This window comes from Oryx dammah, unplaced genomic scaffold (assembly GCF_014754425.2).
Source record: "Oryx dammah isolate SB20612 unplaced genomic scaffold, SCBI_Odam_1.1 HiC_scaffold_11050, whole genome shotgun sequence".
NCBI lineage: Eukaryota > Metazoa > Chordata > Mammalia > Artiodactyla > Bovidae > Oryx > Oryx dammah.
In genome coordinates this window covers 12,371,636-12,395,594 of record NW_024080444.1, presented here as the reverse complement: position 1 = coordinate 12,395,594, position 23,959 = coordinate 12,371,636, and positions in this window count along the sequence as shown.

Genomic DNA, 23,959 nt, shown 5'->3' with positions numbered 1-23,959 from the left:
CTTGTATTCTCCCCAACTAATCCATAAAACTCTATGAAGATATAACCATATATTTCTTTTGAACAATATATGCTCAGTATTTAGTGCACAGTCATTAGAATAAATATATGTCGAAAAAATGAAAAAAATTACCAATAAAAACAAATTACAAAACTCAAACAGAGAAATGTGGGCTCTTCTCTACAGAAGTTTAAACAGTGCTATTGTTGTTTAGTAGCTCAGTCGTATCCTACTCTCTGCGAACCTATAGACTGCAGCCCACCAGGCTCCTCTGTCCATGGGATTCTCCAAGTGAGAATACTGGAGTGGGTTGCCATTTCCTCCTCCAAAATAGTGCTAAGCCTAGGCTCAAACTCTGTATCGCAAGCTGTCTATGCCTAAGGGAGAGTGAATGCTAAGAAAAAGCTAAGCAAGATAAGAGAACTATATGGCTTCCTGCTTCTTACTGAAGAAGAACTTTATACCATTGCTTCAAAGTATGGAGATAACAACGTATGAAATAAAGAGCCAAGCCTCCTTCTGGCTACCCTTTATCTGCATGACCTTAGGCAAGTTAGTTAACTTTTCTGAACCTTGACTTCCTCCACCACAAAATGAGAAAGGAGTAATAGTATTCACCTCATAAAGTTGTTGATGATGACTAAAAAGATAATGGGTGTAAAGTGTCTAGCTTATAGCATAACCCTAATCGGCAGCTAGTATTATTAATTAATTAGTTTGAAGTAAGTTTCTAGACTATCACTCCACCTGGTATTTTTAAAAGAATCTGAATTATTCATCTCTGAGAGGGGCACAGTTGATCATATATACATATTCAATATAATCATATTCATATTTATACATATATATATACATACATCAGAGAAAGCAATGGCACCCCACTCCAGTACTCTTGCCTGGAGAATCCCATGGATGGAGGAGCCTGGTAGGCTGCAGTCCATGGGATCGCTAAGAGTCGGACACGACTGAGCAACTTCACTTTCACTTTTCACTTTCATGCATTGGAGAAAGAAATGGCAACCCACTCCAGTGTTCTTGCCTGGAGAATCCCAGGGACGGGGGAGCCTGGTGGGCTGCCGTCTATGGGGTTGCACAGAGCTGTACACAACTGAAGTGACTTAGCAGCAGCAGCATATACATACATACATACAAAATCCAGTGAGAGTAAACATTGAGAGCAACCTTGGGGAAAAAAAGAAACAGAAGTCCTAGCATATAAGTAAGAACCAAGGGAGAGGTCTGCAGGAAGACAATACGGTGTTCCGTCCCTTCACTTTGCTGATGGGGAGTATGCAGAATGAGACAAGTTCCAGTTGGAACCTCACAAAGCATCCCTACTTTTCTCTTTTTCTCTCTCTTGGGTTTTCTTCTCTAACATAGGTAATCTTTCACGGGCCAAGAAAGACAGGTCTGAGTTGCCAGACTCCCAAAGAGGCTTTGGGTCATGTTATGTTACATACATACACACACACACACACACACACACAAAAGGTTAGCTCCACATAATGATGGTCTGTCTTGAATGGAAAGTTGGGAAGAGCTATTGAAGGTCTTAAAGCAAAAACTGTGGAAAAGGCAGTGACTCCATGATTACATTGGCCTCTTTGGTACAGACTCTTGTCCCAACACAATGGCAAAATATGGGTCTGAGAAACCAGAAGCTTCCAGCCCAAATAGTCTTAATTCTGAATGTGTGCTCTGGTACTTCTGCATAACTTATCATTTACTGAAACAGTGAATTGAATAAGCCATTGAAATATTTTGAAAAGTACCTGAATAAAACCTTTAAAAGCCTGGAGTTTCCCTGGTGGCTCAGTGGTAAAGAATCCGCCTGCCAGTGCAGGAGGCATGGGTTCAATCCCTGATCTGGGATGATCCCACATGCCACAGAGCAACTAAGCCGGTGTGCCACAACTATTGAGCCTGTGCTCTGGAGCCCAGGAGCTGCAACCACTTAGCCCACGTGCTCTGAAGCCCATGTGCTCTAGGGCCTGTGCTCTGCAACGAGGGGTCATCAAAATGAGAAGTCCATGCATCATAACTGTAGAGTAGCCCCTGCTGGCTGCAACTAGAGAAAAGGCTATCCAAGAGTGAAGACCGAGCACTGCCAAAAATAAATAAGTAAATAAAATTACTTTTTTTTATAAAAGCCTAAGAGTAAAGTACTGATTTACAGAACACAAAGGAAGACCTAAGAACTCTGGAAAAATATAAGGTCTCAGCTTACAGAGTACAGCAGACCTAACAGGACTTCTATAAGATCAAAAGGTTCTATGAAGACAGAAACCCACAAATATAATCATGGAATGAAAGCAAAGCATGATTTCAGGTGAAGGCCTTCAGAAAGGAAAAGAAAGGAGAAGCAATGCTTCTGCTTTTCTACCTTTTTCAAAGGAAAGCCAATACTGTGGAGGGTTGTAAAACCTCCCTTCATTTCCTCATTTCCAGAGGTTGCCCAAGAACCAAAGGGATGTGGGTAAAGGGAGGATGACATTAGAATGTACGTGTTCACACCTGTACTGAATCACGTAGTTCGTTGGGATAAGTGAATGTTTAACTTAGAACATCTTGTTCAGGACCCCTCAATTGATTTCCATCCTCAAGAGGATTATTATTCCTATATTTGAAAAGAACAAAATGGGAAGGGGCAGGAGAATTACAGTTGTAATGTGACCAAAGCCTTAGACTACCACAAAACAGAAATAAAGGCAATTTTTGGAAGTACAAAAGGATGAATTACAAATCAGTGGAGAGAAGTCTAAGGTGCCAATAGAAAGAAAAGAGAATAATGATTAATTTAGCTTTTTAAAGGCTGAGAGGGACATTCTAATTACAGCTGACAGGGAACATGGGATACCAGGATGAGGTGAGACAGAGATGAGAACTGTCAACACAGATATCACAGATTAAGCGTAAGAATGCATGACTCCTCACTGCAAAGATAAACTCTCATGTGTGGCCAAGGAACAAATTTCCACCAAGATCAATCTCAAAAGATTCACCTGCAAAGATTTATTTTGTATAAATAAAATTTTATTCATAATTAAACGTGTTAACTGAATGTCTGACCTCACTAGATGACTGCTATAAATTCAGAGCAAGGGAAGGAAAGCAGCATAGTATTCCAGGCACCTTTCTACAAACTGCTTCTTAATCTCCCATGTATGTATGCATGCTTTTGCAAGCCTCTAGGCTTTCAGGTAAATACATCTTTGCTCTTAATACTCTGTGAACACAACGATATAAAATGAAAAAAGATCAAAATGATGATGCTTCCCATCTACATACAGCCAAAATACAGAAATTGCTGGTGCCACCTATTGTTGAAAATACAGAACTGAAAGGCTAATTTAGGAGCTGACTTCCATATAGTGAAACGCTGATCTATTATCTACTCGCATACAAAGTTCAAAATCTACTGGCCAGGAGAGCCAGATAAGAGTCCATTCTACTCTAAAATAAAATAAATCTTTGATGGATATTAACAGCTCTTAAATAATGTTTATGGAATACAGAAGATTCTAGCAATAATTATCACTTTTAATGTAAAAAATCATGAGGCAGGCTTATATATTCTAATAGAGGATGAGCTCTAAAATAAGTAGTTAGGTGTAAAAAAACAAGGCTCAGAATGGGGTGTATGATACGCTTTTATTTTTAAAAAATGGAATGTGTACATACGTGCATAGAAGGTCTCAGGAGGAAAGTAGAGCAGCAACCCTTGCTATCTCCGAGGAGGGGGAGAGATAGATTCTATTCATCTCTGATAGAATCAGAGACTTGCTTTCACTGAATATGCTTTGTGTGAAAATTTTACAATTATCTTTTTGAAATAGTTTAAAGAATCATTTTAAATACATAATAATTTTGGAAACAATAGCTGACATTAAATTACACAGAAAGGATTTCAAGCGATCTAATTTAAGTTGGTTACCATGATCAGTTCCCAGAGCTCAGGATCTAAGCATAAAAGCACGAGCTACCGGAATGACAGGAAAGTTACAGTAGGCCTTCAACAGACTTTAAAGGAGGACCGGTGAAGTTGCTGATAGCACAATGTCACCTTTAAATTTGAAGCACACAAGGTACATTTAAAAGTGCCTTGAACCATTGATATTTTTTGGCTCTTTGAATTTAATAAGATGTGAATAAGTTAAATATTTGCAGTTTTATTAACATTTGCCTACTTAAAAGCTTTGATATAAAGAAAGTCTTTACTACCATATTATTTAATTTGTATAAAAAGAAAGAAAACCCCAACAACTCATGAAGCTTTTTCAGCTATTTCATAACAACACACATGAAAGGTAAGTGGAAGTTAATACTTGAGTACACATCGTATCAGATGTCACATCTCCTGAAAACTGGCTTTGGAGAATAATTTCTGTAAACTTGCTTAGTCCTTAATATTAGCATCTTTAACTTGAGAAAATACTAACATTTGCACTAAACATGAAGTCTTGAAATAGATTCTTAATATTACCCAATCAAGGGTAACACTAGGAAGAAAGTAAGTCCCTTAATTTCTGAAGCAATTCTACAATAGAGGGAAATAGGACAGGCAGACAGCAATACAGTGGTACCCTGGCATTTCTGGGGAAATAACTTTTAAAGCAGGCAGACTGGCAAAGTGAAAATAGTACAATTCAGGTCAAGTCAGCCCTGTAAACCCAAGCTCCAAAACAGTTTCTCCGATCCAAACACACATTTCACATTTTAAAATTTAATTTAAAAAAGAGAAAATCAATAAGATATCATCAGTCTCAAAGGCAAGATAAATCTCCATCAACTAGAAAAGAAACAGAAATAAAGTGCAGTTGAGATTAAAGAAATGCAGGACTCCCAAATCAGAAGCAGGCAGCAATAAAAAAGAATTGGATTTCTGAGGGATATGAGTGTCTAAATGGTCATGTGCTAGATAGAAATGAGCCTGGCTTACTGCTTGAAGCCAGAGACTGAAGTGAGGCTCCCTCCCTCCTCGGCAAATGTCCGAGTACCACAGCTTTGTGAAAGGAACCTGGATGAAGTAACAGGATCTACTGCTTAAGACTCCTAAGCCTTACCAGCAGCTATGGGCACAGGGAAAGAAGAAAGTCTTAAGGGAACTGGGTCAGTCTGTCTGCTTTTCCATGAAGCTGTGATATTCCCCAAATCATCACAGAGCAAGGATAAAATAAACAGTTATAATATTCTATTATGGACTGGGCCTCAGGCACCAGGTAAAGGCAAACGTGAAACCACAAAACCATTGATCAAGAAGGAAGAATGAGAGAAAGAAAACATAGAAGAAAGCAAAAATACCTCACATTCAAAATTAATGCACAAACTAAAATTCCAAACATATAATAGGATCTAATTCTAAGACAGTCAAATCAACCATCAAATAATGAATTTAGCCTAAAAGAAATTAATTTCACAGGACAGACAAGGAGTTTATAGTACATAGGTTTAACATGGTTAATAAGATAAATAAAGAAGCAATATCCTTTAAAACTAAGAACAGATTCACGAAAACAAAAAAGAAAAATAAAAACAGACATAAAAAAGGCTTCCCAGGTAAAGAACCTGCCTGCTAATGCAGGAGACATGAGAAGCAGGTCCATTCCCTGGGTAGGGAAGATCCCCTGGAGGAAGGCATGGCAACCCACTCTAGTATTTGTTCCTGGACAGATGAGCCTGGCAGGCTACAGTCCACGGGGATCACAGAGTCAGATACAACTGAGGTGACTTAGCACACACACACACAGAGACATCAAAAATAAACATTTTAAAATTTTGGAAATTATACTAACTGAACCAGAAAATTTCAATAAATGAGGTAAAAACAATATTTTACATGCCCAAAGAGAAATGGTGAATTAGAAGATAATACTACAGGGGTATTATTTTTCCATCCAAAAGGAAGCACAAGTTGGGGGGGGAATGTTTTTTTTTTTCTTTAAATATTAAAGTTCAATTAAAAGATTCAGAAGACAACTGGAGGACTCCATTACATGTCTAATCACAATTCCGGGGGAAACAATGGAGAGAATTATAAAGGTCTCCTACAGGTGGAGAAAGAAATAAATCCTCAGATTGAAAGCATAAATAGGATAAGTAAAGATAAGTCTACACCTAATACCTGAGATAAAAACAGAAAAAAAAAATCAGAAGAAAACAAAACTCTTAAAGCAACTATGGTTAGATGAGTAGCAAACTTTAGAAAAACAAAATTGAAGACCACATACTAACATCTTAAAAGTTCCAAGGAAATTTCCTGTCAATCTAGAATTTTGTGTCCAACTGAACTATCATTCAATCAGCCAGGCAAAATAAAGATGTTTTCAGACATTCAAAGATCAAGGCTTTACTACTTATAGACAGTACTGTTAAACTGTATTTCAATTCATAGACCTTCATGAGAAATATTATTAAAGTATATACCACAAACAAACCGAATGTAAGGAATGGGATTTAAAACAGTGGCATCTATGAAGCTGGAAAAGGTCTATGGTTGGCATCATGTTCCTGTTAAAGCCCTTCCCTCTCATCTACAATAATTTGCCCAAACAATACTTGCTTTGAGTTACCAGGAGTCAAAAGAAATAATTTCTTTAAACCTGTAGCTTTTTTAAAAGTAAGATTTGTATTAGTTTTTTTAACTCACTGTTTACAAGTCAAAAAATTTGTTTAAAAAAGGAAACAAAGGAGTCTAACTTGAGCACTATACTTTTTCAGGTTCCTGTGTCACTCTGCCACTATCTGTGTGACTTTGAGCAATTAGATCCTTTTCTGAATCTCAATGTTTTAACTAAAATATAGATGATAATACTCTCAAACTTATTGGTTTGTTTTGGGGTTAATATATAAAAAATCTTCTAAATATTATTTAAGGACTAACATCAGGTAAACTACTAAAAAACAATAGCTATCATCATCATTATCATCACCAACAGTAGGGGTTTCTGAAAGTGCTCATAATAAAGATGATGAAGTTACAAGATCTAGAAAAAGCATAAGACTACCTATATTATTGCTATTCTTACTTTTTTCTCCTAAAATTTCCATTTACTAAATCAAGTATAAATATTTGGCACTATGATACAAGTAGGTGAAGGGTTAAAATTACCCAGGAAACACTGACTATACCAAAGAGTAGAATGTTAATCCTAATAACCCCAGTGGAATTAGTATACAAAGGCAAAATGTTTTGTGTTTGGGCCTGTTTCTTTTCTACTCTAGAATATCATCAGTAACTCTCTGCTTCCAAGACTACCACACAATAGTAATACTTATAAGAGGATGAGTTCCAAAGACCAATCACATAATTTTGGCATCAATGATACAAATATATTGGTGACCCCTTTTTCAAAGAGAGAGTATTCCCAGATTATCTTCAGTTCTTAGGACTGGCAGATGAGGTGATTTCCTGATGCTCTCGGTCAACTACTGTTTCTCTTGTGAAGCAGAACTTCCTTCAATCCCCTCACCTGAGCTAACAGAAGCTCTGTTCAGGGACAATGAAGTCTATAGGGCTTATAGGATGCTCCAAAAACTTTGCATTTCCAAAGACTCACATTCCAAGAGTTGGTATAATGACTGTAGTTTAGTTACACATATCCTCATACCTTCAGCCTTAGGGCTGAAAGACCTTTGACTAAAGTGACTCACTAGACCCTCAGATGAGTTTTCTTGCATTGTCAGTGACGTTGCTACTTCATGGGCTCTCCCGGGACCATCTGACTCTGGGACGCCTCAGCCTTTTATATTCCTTCCCATTTCTCACTGCCCCTAAGCTGCTTCCTGGGAAACACTCTGACCAGCAATTAGTTAGAGTATCTCTGCTTATAGGTCTATCCCCCATTCCATGCTTCCCGACCACTAGAGGTTAACAGTAAACACAGGTTATAATGTGGGAAGGTCCTTGGCCAACTATCCCTCCCCATCTCGTCTGTTCAGTCTTTCAGAAACAGGAGACCTAGTATATAAAAAAACCACACCGGCGCATTTAGGGAGAGGCAGAGTGGCGTAACGGAAGGAATACGGTTCAAAAGATGCAGCTGATTGCTCATTTTTAACCTTTCTGGGTCTGAATTTCTTCACACACATAACGGGATGTACCTGGATGCATTGTCATAGCATTAAATGAGAGAGCATATGTAACGTCCTTAAGGATAGTGCCCAGTATACCGTGAAAACTCAATTAGTGTTAAACTATTGTTATGTTAATACATTATTTGTATGTTGATTCATAATACTGAGAGGTTCAATGACTTGCCGAAGGTCACACAGCAATTAGGAGACATTGACAAGATTAGACGTTGTCAAGATTAGAACATAGGTCCATCTGCATTAGAGCCCACAGTCCTAGCTCTTAGACACTATACTCTTTGCCCTGTCACTAACACTCTCTGAAGTTGGGAGGAAGTTGGAAGTTTAAAACATGCCACTCCATACACTCCCTGGCACCCAGTCTCACTTGCCTCAGTCAGGCACAGAAAGCTGTACCCCCACTGAACTTAACAGAAATGTGATGGGTAGGAGAGGGGTTGGTCACTGAGTGGGAAATGCTGGGAAGAGTTTCCTGAAATAAGCACATAGAGAGAAGGCTCACATATGTATGACTCCTTCAGATTCAAAACGAAGCTTCTAGCAGCTTCAAATTTCTAACAACTTGATCTCAGTGATTCAGTCATGCTGGAATTAAGCTCAGAATGTTTCTTGTAGTGATTCAGTCCTTTTGGTAAGTGCCAAACAGAGCAGAATTCATTCACCCCCACTTACTCCTACTGGCTTTAGACTAGCACCCTTTCTAATAGCCAAGAGTCATCCTTTCTGTACTTCTTGGAATCAAGGTCCTCTGTGAGTGTGAAGTGTGTATGTATGTGTGCTTGTGAAAGCATGACTGGGTGTGTGAGTGTATAAAAAATGCACTCCATCAGGGCACTGAAGAATTCCCAAAGCTAAAAAAATCTGTCATCTTGGATAGAAACCAAGATCATTATCATTTAATCACTTCGTTGTATTTAAACATCAATAGTAACAGGGCAATGCACTGGTGAAAACTGATCAAAGAGAATCAAAAGAAAGAAACAGAGGACTGAGTCAAGTTTTCTCTGTAGAGAGCATCTCAGCATACTGATGAACTTCTTTTTCAGATAGTGCCAATTGACAGGGACAACAATCACCCCCAAAAAGCAAAATATCTATGTAAAAGAGATTTTGAGTATGGCTCAAGCTGCTTACTGATTAACGCTTTTGCACACAACACTCTGCACAAACCTGCGTAGTCATTGTTCCTAGTAAAACAAGCCTTTGTTGACAACTGGAGACAAATGATCCTTGCTGACCAAGTTCACTGTTCTCACACAGCTTAATAGTTGGAGCGCTGCTCCCTGGCCACAGCCAGGAAAACTTGACGTGGTTGTCAGAAAAAGAAAAGAAAGAAGAGAAAGAAAGGAAAAAGAAAAAAACAGAGAAGGAAAAGTTTTTCTTTTGAAGGTGAGGAGTCTGAACGATCTCATGCACTAAATATGTCTGTAGTTTACATCAGTATGTCTCCTTCACTTATTAATACTGTGAATTTTTAAACCATTGTTGTTCCAACCAAACAATTTATAATATTAAGAATTCCCACTGTAAAAAAGTATTTCCCTTTTCCACATGGGTTGGGATGTGACAGACTGAATATTTGTTTTTATGTTTAAACAGTTTTTTGTTACAGTATTTGGAAATACTGGCTGTAGCAATGAACTGGAGAAGCCTACCTCATTTTAAGAAAACCTAGTTGGAAAAATATCTTAAGTTTCAAACAGAATAGTCTAATGTCTGTTATGTTGATCAAAAAAAAAAAAAAAAACATTCACTTCAGGGTTACTTTCAATGACAAGTTTCCCACAGCATTTCATTTATTCACAAATATTAGAGTTCCACTATGTATGAGGCTTTTTCAGGTGCTATCTTATAAAAAACAAAATTCAATTTATTAAAGTTGTATTTACTCCCAGGTTTTAGGCTGCAAAACACTTACATGAGACAATGTAAACCTAAAAAAAGATAATAAAAATAAAAATTCGCTCCACTAAAGGCTACGTAAAACTTCTGATTGGCAGATGCTTTCCTTTCTTTAGTCCATGGCAATTGATTAAAAGTATTTTTTGAGACCAAGATTCCCTTGGGAGATGACTCAACATCACCTCCGGTGAGAATCATTTTCAGTTACATTGAATCTAGGGAATCTTTCCCACAGTATAATCTCATTAGGCACCAGTGGCCACATCCAATCTTAACTCCACCATGTGAAAATCAGAGAAATGTTTTAGAAAGGAATTTGACAATAAGTATAGTCATCAAGATGCTCTTCCTTTCACCCATTCTACTTGAAAATAATTGTAAAGAAATAGTCCAAAAAATAAGGGGGAAATGTGTATTGTGCAAATATGTTAATAGTGGATTACTTGTTATAACAAAAACACCCTTTGAAGTAATCTAAACATCTAACATAAGACATGGTTGTGCAGAGTCTCTAAGCAGAATATTATGCAGCCATAAACTTACAAAAGCTTCCTAAACTCTCATAACTTTCGCTTAAGCTTCTTGCGGCTTAGGCGATAAAGAATGCTGTCTGCAATGCGGGAGACCTGAGTTCAATCCCTGGATTGGAAAGATCCCCTGGAGAAGGGAATGGCAACCCACTCCAGTGTTCTTGCTTGGAGAATTCCATGGACAGAGGAGTCCATTGGGTTGCAGAGACTGGGACACAACTGAGTGACTAACACTTTCACTTTCATAAAAATTATGACAACATGAACTAACCATTCACAGCAACTTTACATTTACTGAGAAAAAAATTTGACTATAGAATTATAGAATTAAGTCTATACTATGACACAAATATTTTACAATATGCAAAAAAAGCAAAAATCATAGTTCCTGGTGAAAGCAAGAATGTGAGCCTTGAGGCGTGACTGAAAAATCTAGAAGTACGACCTTTATCGGGCTTCCTTGGTAACTCAGATGGTAGTGAGTCTGTCCACAATGCAGGAGACCCGGGTTCAATCCCCGAGTCAGGAAGACCCCCCGGAGAAGGGAATGTCAACCCTCTCCAGTATTCTTGCCTGGAGAATCCCATGGATAGACCCAGGTCCACTCCTTAAGAAAGGAGTTCCCAGTCTGTTTTAGGCAAAGTTGATTCCCAAACAGAGCTTCAGATAGTGTAAAACAATGTACCTAAAAGGAAGACCAAAAGGGAGGGAAGTGATCTCTTAGTAGACACCTGGTATTTACCCCTTTCCATCTCTAACCTCTGCCCAGAATAGAATTGACACAGGAGAAAGAATTTTTACTTCACTATGAGGAAGAATAAAATATGAATATACTCTTCTTTGTTCGAGAATGAGAGCACTTTGCTGTATAAGATATTAATCATCCTCCAACATTCTCACTTCCTTCCTGAAATACACCTAAAACCTATCAGTTTACAATTAAAAAAAAAAAATCAAGTGCCAAATATCCCCCAACTCTGCCCTGCTAAAACCACTGTGGCTACTTGAACTCAGAAGGCCTCTATGTAGCAACCAAAGCAACAACTTAACCATTTATGGACAACATAATACAAGTGTTACCAATGTTCTCTCACTTACTGATAATAGGAAAATGAACAATTTTCTGAACAAGTGTTCTCCCTGTGTGTCATTCCTCATGAGTCAGATACCTTCCATCACTGTATTTTGTGCCTATCTGACATCTTTCTTTCAGCGTTAACTTTCTTTAATTAAACCCTGAAGCACTCATTTCCCAAAGCATTCTTCTGTGAGTCAGGCTTTCCCTGGAGTTCAGACTTCTGAAATGGCTAGTAGACAGATGTACTAAAACCACTGTAACTACTGAAGCCATAGCTGGTGCTGCTGTAAATTCTTCATCATGAGGAAATGAGTTTAAAACAAATTATTAGAGTTGTTCTCTCTAGCCACAGCAGTCAACAGCTTCTTTTCCTCTGTGACTAGGGATGATGAGGTTCTCATACTTTTGTATCCCCATGAGCAGACCTAAGTTGTGGTTTGCAGACCCTGTACCATTTCTAGAGACCTGGGTGCCAACTCTAGAACTTTTCTCATTAATGAGAAAACAAGATTGAGAATTATTACACTAGTGTTCTCTATCTTTTCTTAAATGCAACAAATAGAACAGAAGGCTTGGACTTGGGGAACTGTAGGGGATCAGATCATCATTAGGTCCCGTTTTGTTTGTTTGTTTCACTGAAAAAGTGATCTAAAATTTTTTATGGTTTTCCATCACCTATTTCCCTTCTCTGATTAGACTACATCATGGAACAACAGACTGGTTCCAAATAGGAAAAGGAGTACATCAAGGCTGTATATTGTCACCCTGCTTATTTAACTTATATGCAGAGTACATCATGAGAAACGCTGGACTGGAAGAAGCACAAGCTGGAATCAAGACTGCCGGGAGAAATATCAATAACCTCAGATATGCAGATAACACCACCCTTATGGCAGAAAGTGAAGAGGAACTAAAAAGCCTCTTGATGAAAGTGAAAGAGGAGAGTGAAAAAGTTGGCTTAAAGCTCAACATTCAGAAAACGAAGATCATGGCATCTGGTCCCATCACTTCATGGGAAATAGATGGGGAAACAGTGGTAACAGTGTCAGACTTTATTTTTTTGGGCTCCAAAATCACTGCAGATGGTGACTGCAGCCATGAAATTAAAAGACGCTTACTCCTTGGAAGAAAAGTTATGACCAACCTAGATAGCATATTCAAAAGCAGAGACATTACTTTGCCGACTAAGGTCCATCTAGTCAAGGCTATGGTTTTTCCTGTGGTCATGTATGGATGTGAGAGTTGGACTGTAAAGAAGGCTGAGCAATGAAGAATTGATGCTTTTGAAGTGTGGTGTTGGAGAAGACTCTTGAGAGTCCCTTGGACTGCAAGGAGATCCAACCAATCCATTCTGAAGGAGATCAGTCCTGGGATTTCTTTGGAAGGAATGATGCTAAAGCTGAAACTCCAATACTTTGGCCACCTCATGTGAAGAGTTAACTCATTGGAAAAGACTCTGATGTTGGGAGGGACTGGGGACAGGAGGAAAAGGGGACAACAGAGGATGAGATGGCTGGATGGCATCACCAACTTGATGGACATGAGTCTGAGTGAACTCCGGGAGTTGGTGATGGACAGGGAGGCCTGGCATGCTGCGATTCATGGGGTCGCAAAGAGTCAGACACGACTGAGTGACTGAACTGAACTGAACTGAATGTTAAGTAAATATAAAAATGAAACAGTTTCTACTTGATTGTACCAACAGCTGCTTAAAAAGTCTTGTGAGGTTATAACTAAGTGCAGTAGAAAAAAGGACCATGAACAATGAGCATTATCCACTACAATCACTAGGTTTCAGGAGTATTAGCAAATGGTGTCTATTTCCTCACTCTGAATCATTACACCTTTATCAGAATAAAGGGTGATAGATCCTATCTCACCCATCTGAATTACATTATAAACTAAGTTACTACTTTGACTTTAGTTTTTTCATGCTGAATTATTTCTGCAACCATTTAACTTGATCTTTTTACAAGTGCAATTGCAATTGATAAAATCATAATATGTCAATGATGGACATATATCTTATCTTTTTCATGATTATTTCATCACCTAAAGCCTAACTTTGACCTTCTGTTCTTAAGGTTTCCCTTCAGAAAACTTTTTTAAAAACAGTAACAATCATAAACAAGATTATAAAATAGCACCAGATCATAAAACTAACAGATAACCTTATCTTATTCATATAGTTAGAATGTGTTAGTCTCATAATTCGAGTAAAGCAAAAATGTCAGGAAAGATTTAAAATGTAAGTTGGATACATACAAATACTGAATCATCATGTTACATATCTGAAACTCATATATTATGTGTCAACTATATTTCAATAAAATTAATTAACTAGTTAAATAAAATATGAATTGGAATGCTAAAAGGAATAATACAACTATCTAAAAAGCATATCCCTGTTCATTGAAGTTCACTAAAAGAAATATTCAAATGAAAAGAAATGATATAGATTGAGGAAAGAGAACTATGGCTACTCTGGGGAAGAAAACACATACATGTGTATGTGTGGGGTATATAATTTTTACACTAATTTCCACTGAAATTAACCTTTAAAGGCATTTGTTGTCCTTTTCTTTCAGAATATTGATTTCAAGATAACTGCTATCACTGGACAATTCCTCTTTATAATTATGACCCTACCAGAGTTTCCTTGCCTTTTTGTGTATGCTCTGGAACCTGAAGGTGCAGTAAAGTCAAGACTGGAAGAAGTGTGGTGGAGTACATAGGAAGGGCAACACTTCTATAAGTATTCCCAATAAGCAAAGGAAAATGAGCTCCAAGCCCAAGGAAAAAGATGGTGTGTCCCAAAGTAATTCACTCTCAACTGTTTTTACAGGACTTGTGTTTTATGTTTTAAAATGCAAAGGAATTTTGCATTGTGCTCATAAAATAGCCATATTTGTTTTAATACAAAAATAATACTGCTGTTCTCTAAGTCTTGGAGTAAAATTATACCGTATTTATCTTGTGGTGTTGAGGCCCTCAGCAACGTAAAGAAACTTACAGGGGTGCCTCAGGAGTCTGAGTATCAGAGAAAAGACAGTTTGCTGCTATGGACCCTACCTGATCCAACCGAGACCTCTGGAAATAACTTCCAAACTGGCCAGTTTCAGGTACATTGTGTCTTTTACAGTCCCTCATTGTAATACTTGGCTGGTTTACATCTTTAATTCTCCTGCATCTCCAGGAAGTGGGGGGGGTGGAAAGTGTGCCAGCCAATCTATAGAAAACCTACTCAGGTTTGGCTATTCTCCAGGAAATCTTATACTTGTTGCTCAACAACTTTCTGAGGAACAATTCTCTTTATTCAGAGTTCTATAGGAATCGATCTGTTCCTTCTGAGGTAAAATCAAACACACAGTGGTATTCTAAAGTCCCATGCTCAACAAAAAACCCTGAGTCCAGCTACTTATTGGGCATGACCATGCGCACCATGGAAATGCCCTGGTTGATGGAGGCTGTGTGACAACAGGCTCCCTGTACCAAATGAGATCTAACACTTGGAAACGTCAGGCTCCCTGTCCTCACTATGGGGCACTCTCAGGTCTCCAGACCTGCACTATTCAAATGAGTAGCCACCAGCTTGATGTGGCTACTGAGTGCTTAAAATGTGGCTAATCCAAATAGAGATGTATTACACAAAGTACAAACCAAATTCAGGAGCCTTAACATAAAAACAGTAAAATATGCCATTGGTGAAATTTTTCATTGATTATATATGTTAAGTATTACAGTATTTTAGATATATTGTGTTAAATGAAACCTATTACTAAAATTAATTTCAGAAACCTAAATAGACATTTTTCCAAAGAACAGATACAGATGGCCAACAGGCACACGAAACGGTGCTCAGCGTTGTTAATTATTAGAAAAATGCAAATCAAAACTACAATGAGGTACCACCACCTCACATCAGTCAGAATGACCATCATTAAAAAGTCTACAAATAACAAATGCTAAAGAAGGTGTGGAGAAAAGGGAACCCTTTTACACGGTTGGTGGGAATGTAAATTGCTATAGCCATTATGGAGTTTTCTCAAAAAAACTAAAAATAGTTACCATATGATACAGCAATCCCACTTAAGCATATATCCAGAGAAAATTATAATTAGAAAAGATGCCTGTATGCTAAGTCACTTCAGTCATGCCTAACTCTTTGTGACCCAATGGACTATAGCCTGCCAGGATCGTCTGTCTATGGGATTCTCCAGGCAAGAATACTGAGTGGGTTGCCACGCCCTTCTCCAGGGGATCTTCTCAACCCAGGGATTGAGTCCAGGTCTCTTCTGTCTCCTGCATTGGCAGACAGGTTCTTTACCACTAGCACTACCTGGGAAGCTCTATAATTAGAAAAGATACATGCACCTCAGTGTTCAAAGCAGCACTATTTACAATAGTCAAAACATGTCAACAATCTAAATGTCTATCATCAAATGAATATACAAAGAAGATATGGTATACATTTGTATACACACACACACACACAATGGAATACTACTCAGCCATAAAAAGAATGAAATAATGCTGTCTGCAGCTATATAGATATGCCTAGAAATTATCATACTAAGTGAAGTCAGAAAGAGAAAGACAAATACCATATGATATCACTTGTATGTGGACTCTAAAATATGACACAAATAGACTTATCTACAAAGAGAAACGGACTCAGAGACACAGAGAACAGACTCGTGGTTGCCAAGGGGGAAGGCGGTGGGGAGGGGTGGATTGGGAGTTTGGGATTAGCAGAAGCAAACTACTATATGGATAAACAACATAAAGTGGATAAACAACAAGGTCCTATTGTATGCCACAGGGGATTGCATCCAATATTCTGTAATAAACCATGATGGAGAATAATTTTTTTAAAAAGAAGAGACTGATTACGTCACAAAAAGATAAATTAATAAAAATTAATTTCACTTGTTTCTTTTTACATTTTTGTTTGCCTACACAAAAATTAAAATTACATACATGGCTCACACATGTTCCTTACATTGTATTTCTATTGGATAGCACTGCTCTAGATAAGCTATGCATACAGAAAAGCCCAGCTTGGAACGTACGTCGATGAAATTTCAATGTATCCCTGGCAAACTAGTGAGATTAACCCTTCAACTACTTGATCCCACATTAGAGATTCCAGGCCTTGGGTCTTCAGGACCTAGGTATTCAAGGACTTCTGTCCAAAAATCCTCCCTTAAGAAACAAATAACCCTAAGGAGACTGATATCTTAATCCATTTTTAGTAGCAAATCCACTTAATAATCAGAAGGAGTTTAGCAAACGGATATGAGGGTCAATTCTTATTTAACCTGTGACAGAGTATAGAGCACAGAAAGGAGGAGGAAGTGGCCAGAAAGGACAGCCAGAAATGATCAAGGTAAAAGGGCACCAAACGATCAGCTTACCCTGCCAGGTGATCCCAGAACCTCAACATCCTGATTTTTAAGTAACACCAGTGAGACTGCCATTGGCACCTTTATCTTTTGATTTCTAATAGCTATGATGTGTGTGTATGTATGTATGTGCATTTGTGTGTATATATATATATATATTTAATATTTACACACTGTTTTAGACACATATTTATGTTCATACATGCATATATATGCAATACAGATGTACTCATACACACATAGTACTAACACAGATATATTCCTACAGGACCAACATCCTTCATGGCTGACTTAAAATTGTGAATGGGAAATCTATGCTTTGTAATGTCTCTCTCTTTCTACTGAGGAAATTCAGAATAAAGAATATATGAAATGATGGTTCCATCACTTTGGAATAATCTAGCTTAGGCATTGGAAATAGGGCTTCCCTGGTGGATCAGCTGGTAAAGAATCTGCTTGCAATGTGGGACACCTGAGTTCGATTTCCGGGTTGGGAAGATCCCCTGGAGAAGAGAAAGGCTACCCACTCCAGTATTCTCGCCTGGAGAATTCCATGGACTGTATAGTTCATGGGGTCGCAAAGAACTGGACAAGACTGAGTGACTTTCACTTTCTTTCCAGGTATTGGAAGAAAGATTTAATAATGATTTTTAAACATGTAAAGAATTATTACAGAGGGCCAGAACATCAGAATGGATTACTAAGAGAAATCATAAATGCTTCTCTGACAGCTTTCTTGAAATAGGGTAGCCCTTAATCTTCTGAGATGGGTTAGATGTAGTCTATTTTGAAGGTGGGAGACAAAATAGCTACCACAATGATTTTTAACTGAAGAATAGTTGATTTACAATGTTGTATTAGTTTTAGGTATACAGCAAAGTGATTGAATTATTCATATATATACTTTCTTCAGATTCTTTTCAATTATAGATTATTATAAGATATTTAATATAATTCCCTGTATTATATAGTAGATCTTGGTTGTTTATCTATTTCATAGATAATAATGTGTATCTGTTAATCACAAACTCCTAATTTATTCCTCCCCCCCATTCCCCTTTGGTAACCATAAATTTATTTTCTATGTCTAAGAGTTTATTTCTGTTTTGTAAATAATATCTTTTGTATAATTTTTTTAGATCCACATATAAGAGATATATGATATTTGTCTTCCTCTGTCCCACTTCCCTTACTATGATAATCTCTAGGTCCATCCATTTTTGTACAAATGGCATATTTACTTTTAGAAAAGTACAGTCTCCCAGTACTGACCCAGGAAGAAATAGAAAATATGTATAGGCCAATTACCAGTAATGAAATTGAATCAGTAATTTTAAAACTGTCAACAAACAAAAGTCCAGGACCAGACTGTTTCACAGGTGAATTCTACCAAACATTTAGAAAATAATTAACACCTATCCTTCTGAAACTATTTCAAAACATTGCAGGGGAAGGAACACTTCCAACTTCATTCTATAAGGCCAACGTCACCCTGATACCAAAACCATAACAAAAAAAAGGAAATTACAGACCAATATTACTGATGAACATAGAAGCAAAAATCCTCAACAAAATACCAGCAAACCGAATTCACCAATACATTTAAAGGATCAATACACCATTTGCAACTGGCATTTATCCCAAAGACTCAAGCATTTTTCAGTATCTGCAAATCAATGTGATACACCACATTAACACATTTCATATAATAAAAACCATAAGATAATCATGCAGAAAAAGCTTTCTTCAAGATTCAACATCCATTTATGATTAAAAAAAAAAAAAAAAAACACCTCTCCAGAAAGTGGGCACAGAGGGAACATACCTCAACGTAATGAAGTCCATTTTTTCACAAACTCACAACTAGCATCATACTCAATGGTGAAAGGCTGAAAACATTTCCTCTAAGATCAGGAACAAGACAAGGATACCCACTCACACCACTTTTATTCAATATAGTTTTGGAAGTCCTGTGTGCTGCGTTGTGCTGAGTCACTCAGTTGTGTCTGACTCTTTGTGACCCCACGGACTGTAGCCCTCCAGGCTCCTCTGCCCATGGGGTTTTCCAGGCCAGAATACTGGAGTGGGTTGCCATGCTCTCCTCCACGAGATCTTCCCACCTCAGGGATCAAACCAGGTCCCCCACATTACAAGTGAATTCTTTACCGTCCGAGGCAGCAGGGAAGCCCTAGTGGTAGTAATTGAGGAAGAACAAAGAAAAAGAATCCAAACTGGAAAGAAAAAAGCAAAACTGTCACTGTTTGCAGAGGACACAATACTACACACAGGAAGCCCTAAAAATACTTACCAGAAAATTACGAGAGCTCATCAATGAATTCAGCAAAGTTGCAGGAAACCGAACTAATATATAGAAATCTGTTGCATTTTTGTACACTAACAACTAGATATCAGAAATAGAAATCGAGGAAACAACCCCATTTACCACTGCATCAAAAAGAATAAAATACCTAGGAATAAACCTACCTAAGGAGGCAAAAGATCTGCACTCCAAAAACTATAAGATGCTGATGAAAGAAATTGAAGACAAGAGAAACAGATGGAAAAGTATACCATGTTTGCAAACTGGAAGATTAATGTGGTTCAAACGACCATGCTGCTGCTCCGTCGCATCTGACTCTGCATACCCCCCAGTGAAATCCACAGATACAATGCAATCCCTAGCAAATTACCAATGGCATTTTCACAGAACTGGAACAAAATTTTTTAATTTGTATGGGAACCACAATGATTTTGTTTACATTAGGAAATAACCAAAATCCTCCTCAAACCTACCTATTATGAGAAGATTTCCTTCATGAGGTAGAATTTAGAAGAGGATTTTGAATAGATGAAGTTGATCTGACTGTCCACATTTTTGTATTTCAAGGAAATGGACTTCCTTCCTTTGCTGAGAACACTAGACCACTCCCTATTTATTCCCTACCTCTCTGCTTTTCTCTGCTTGGGCACACACAAACCCACATACCCACAAAACCAGAACTTACCTTCCTAAATCCCTACCTGTCTTTCCAGCCCCAACTAATGTTCCAAGCCATCCATGAATCTTTCTAGACCACTTCAACCCACCCACACTCTGAATTTCTTTAGTGGTATATGTTGCTGTAGGTTACATTGCACCTGAATTTCGCAACCAACTGAAACAGCTTATACTGCCCATTCCCTCTATGAAATATACTGACTATTGCCTACGGTACAGTGAATTTTCTTGACTAAGAAGTTACTTTCAAATATGCCAGTGTACTTCACTTCCACCAACTGAGTAGGATATTTGCCAAGAGTCACTGTGTTTGTTCCCAAACCCATTTATGATAGGCATGTTTATGACAGTTATATGCTGTTATATTTACATACTTTAATTAAATATTACATAAAGTGAGTAGGAAAAGAAAGCAGATTGGTTTTTTATAAAAACTACACTGGAAAGAGTAAAAAAATCTCAGCCACTTTTTCTAAAAAACCTATTGCTAAATTAGGTGTGGGGTAGATATTTGTAAAAGATCTTGGGGGCAGTATTAAAATCCAAAATGATTCTGTACTCAAGATTGCATCACAAATGTTTTATACTCCACATTAAATAAATCAATACTTTGAAATTATAGAAGACTTATACAAGACAGATGATTGAAGTAGACTCCAAGAAGAAGACCCATGATGATAAAAAAGATCTCAGTCCCAAATCAAAAGACTGGTAAATAAATATACATTTAGATGCTTTAAGTTGCTATAACATGTTTAAGGCATTAAGGCAGAGCAGCTTTCTGGTTTCCCACACAAACAATTCTGTTAAAATCATCTGAACAATAACCAATCCAGATCATGCTGGCTAAAAGAGATTCTACTGCTTGGTAGGTATGTGACCTTAGACCTCACAAAAATTGTCCTTCTCTCAGAGAAAAGATTATTGTGGCCCACAGTCCTCAGCATTCCACACAGAATTAAGTCTTGTACAAAAGGGATAAGTCATATTTGTTTAAGGAATCAGAAACTCTAAATTCTGATACAAATTTACTACTCCCTAGCTCTTGACTTTAAGCAATTTTCAGGTTTTCTACTCTAAATATAAAATAAGAACCATAACATCATCCCTATTTAATTCATAGGGTATTTACAAAAACAAGACAGTCCTATAAAGGCACTTTGAAAAGTGCAAGGATGTAACAGTATATGCTCAGCCTTTTTTCCTAAATGAATGAATAAAGAGATAAATACACAGAGGAAGAAGGATCGAAATAAATAAAAACACAAACACATGGCTATTCTTTCCCCCAATTATATGGTTATTTTCTACCAAAGCTGTCTTCTTAAAACAACATTCAAATCATGTCATTCCTTTCCTCAACATCCTTCAGGAACTTACCTCTGCCAACACACTGAAGGGCTCTGCATTGAAGGACTTCATAGTATGTAGCTCCACAGGCTTGTTTCTCTCACCATAAGTCACAAGAGACTGCAGATTCTTCCTTAACATTTCCATATCCCCAGTCTTTGCCCCCCTCTTACTCTGGCCTGGAATGAACTTCTTAAATTCACCTCTGAGTTGAAAAGCTTGATAATTCTCCACCTTTTCCATTCCTCCAGGTCCTCTAGGTTTCCCACAACACTACATATTTTTATTATTACCCTATCTCTGCCTTATGTTACAGTTAAGTTTTCCCTTGTTAAATGCCTCCAGGATGGAAACCTCTCTTTTCAGCTCTAAGTCAGCACAGAGTATGTCAAAGTGCCCTGTGCTGAGCAGGGTAGGTCTAAATGCAGAATTCCAACTGACTATCAAAGTAGTTAAATCTCCTGGGTTTTGTTCACTCTCATATCTTCTGTTCATTATTCTGGCATTTATTTTTCCTTTTCCAGTTTGACTTAGCAAACTACTTAAAGAATAATCAGGGAAAAGTAATTCTTGGCTATGTTTCCACCTCCCCTATCTGCTAGAAAAGGAAACACCCTATTTCAAGGAGGGCACATATAATTTATGAGTCTAAGAAGCAATAAATTTTCTTAAAATACTTCTTTTATTTTTAATGCTTAAAATGCTTTTGCTGCTCAGCATTTGGAGTGCTTTTGCACACACAAAACAATGTATATGATGAAGTCAGTAACTGTCCATAGGATGAAACAGACCACATTGTATTCCTAAGTATGCAGATAGGAAGTAGGCTTCTCAAGATCTTATTTAAGGTAAAATGTTTCTGCAACTCCATAAGAGATTCTGTATGACTACAATTTACACACATTTTCTCTAAGTGCCTCTTTAGATTGTTTTAGGATTTCTAATGACTCTCACTAAAATTTGAGTAGTAAGTAATCTACAGCCATCACTGTAGTATTTTCCAAACTGAAACTGGATTTCAGAATCCCCAGTAACTGCTGCTGACTAAAGGCATCTACCTGATATGAAATTTGCTAAGGTTAAAGGAAAGAACTGGCCTCATCCTTTTCCTCCTGTCATTTCCTAAAACATAACTGCATTTTTTCCATTGTAGAACTTATTTAGAGCTCTTAAATGGGCTTTTCAGTTGTTTCTTTTAACACCTGAAAAAGACTGTAAATTATATTTAATTTGTTTTAATGACTATTGTCCAATGAAATCATCTCTATCATTTTCCTGAGGCTCTTTCACAGTCTTTAACCAAACTCTGACACTAAAGGAACTAAAAAGCTTTATCCTAAATAAACTAGCTGACACTTAGTTTGGTTTAAGCAAAAGATAAAACATTTGTGAGATAGTTATAGTCTCTATTCAGTATGTTTTGTCACTCAAACATCTGAATGCTTCAAACACTGTGGATTTTAAAAACACCTTGTCAGTCATCTTTCTCTTGGTCTTCATGAGTTCAGTGTGTACCAAAATGCTATTAAGATAATCTCTCCCTGTGCCATTTGTATCTCCAGCCTCCTACAAAGTTTAAATCTCACAATTGCCTGGATTTCCTCAATAGCTATTTTCCCCTCTGCTAATAGTAGCATCAGCCAAAACCAGCTATTTTACAGGGACATATCCTTAAAGCTCAACAGACAGTTGTTTTAAAATAAACAAACAATGAACTTTAACAAAGGATAATAATCTCATGGTAAAAAGAAGTAAAGAAATAAAGAGATACATTTTATAGGATTTAAAGTTATAAAATTAATATAACATATATAATTATATAAAGATAGCTATATAAAGGCTCTCTCACACACACAATCTCTCTCATCAAATCAAATGTGCACATATATGCTAGGGGTTAACAGACTCTCACTAAAGCCTATCCATAGATCTCTAAGGATGTTAAGAATTTCTGTGCCAGAAGCATCCCTATTAAAATTATGGAAAATAATACTACCACCATTGTACTTTAGCATTACTTGGGAAGATATAAACAACTCAGTAAGATGTGAAATAAAACATATAAATATTAAAACAGAGATATTAATACTTATAGAATATGATAGTACAGTGAGAAAACCCAAAATTAAGAACTGAAAACTGACACTTACAGAGTGTCAGATAACGCACTAGGCACAAGAGGTAAAAAAATAAATAAGGTCCAATCGAGTCCTGTGTAATTACCCCTACAAAAAAAATAAATAGAAGATACGTGGAAATGAACATTCCATTCACCATAAAAACAACATCAACAATAACAAAACATAACAATATTAACAAGAAAGGTGTTGGATCTCTTTGAGGAAACTTACAAATCACTCCAAGAAACACAGAATTTTTAAAAAGACTGACTAGAGAACCATGCCATATTACTGACTCAGAAAACTAGCAATTATAAAGCAATTCCAATGAAATTGGACAGTATATATTCCTTTTTGAAAACTGGCAAAATGTTCCAAAGTTAATCGGGAAGGGTTGGAAGAGCTAGAACACTTTGGAATAAAAAGATAAGGAATTTGCCCAAGCCCTGAATAAAAAGGGTCCTAATGGTGAAATAATATTGGTA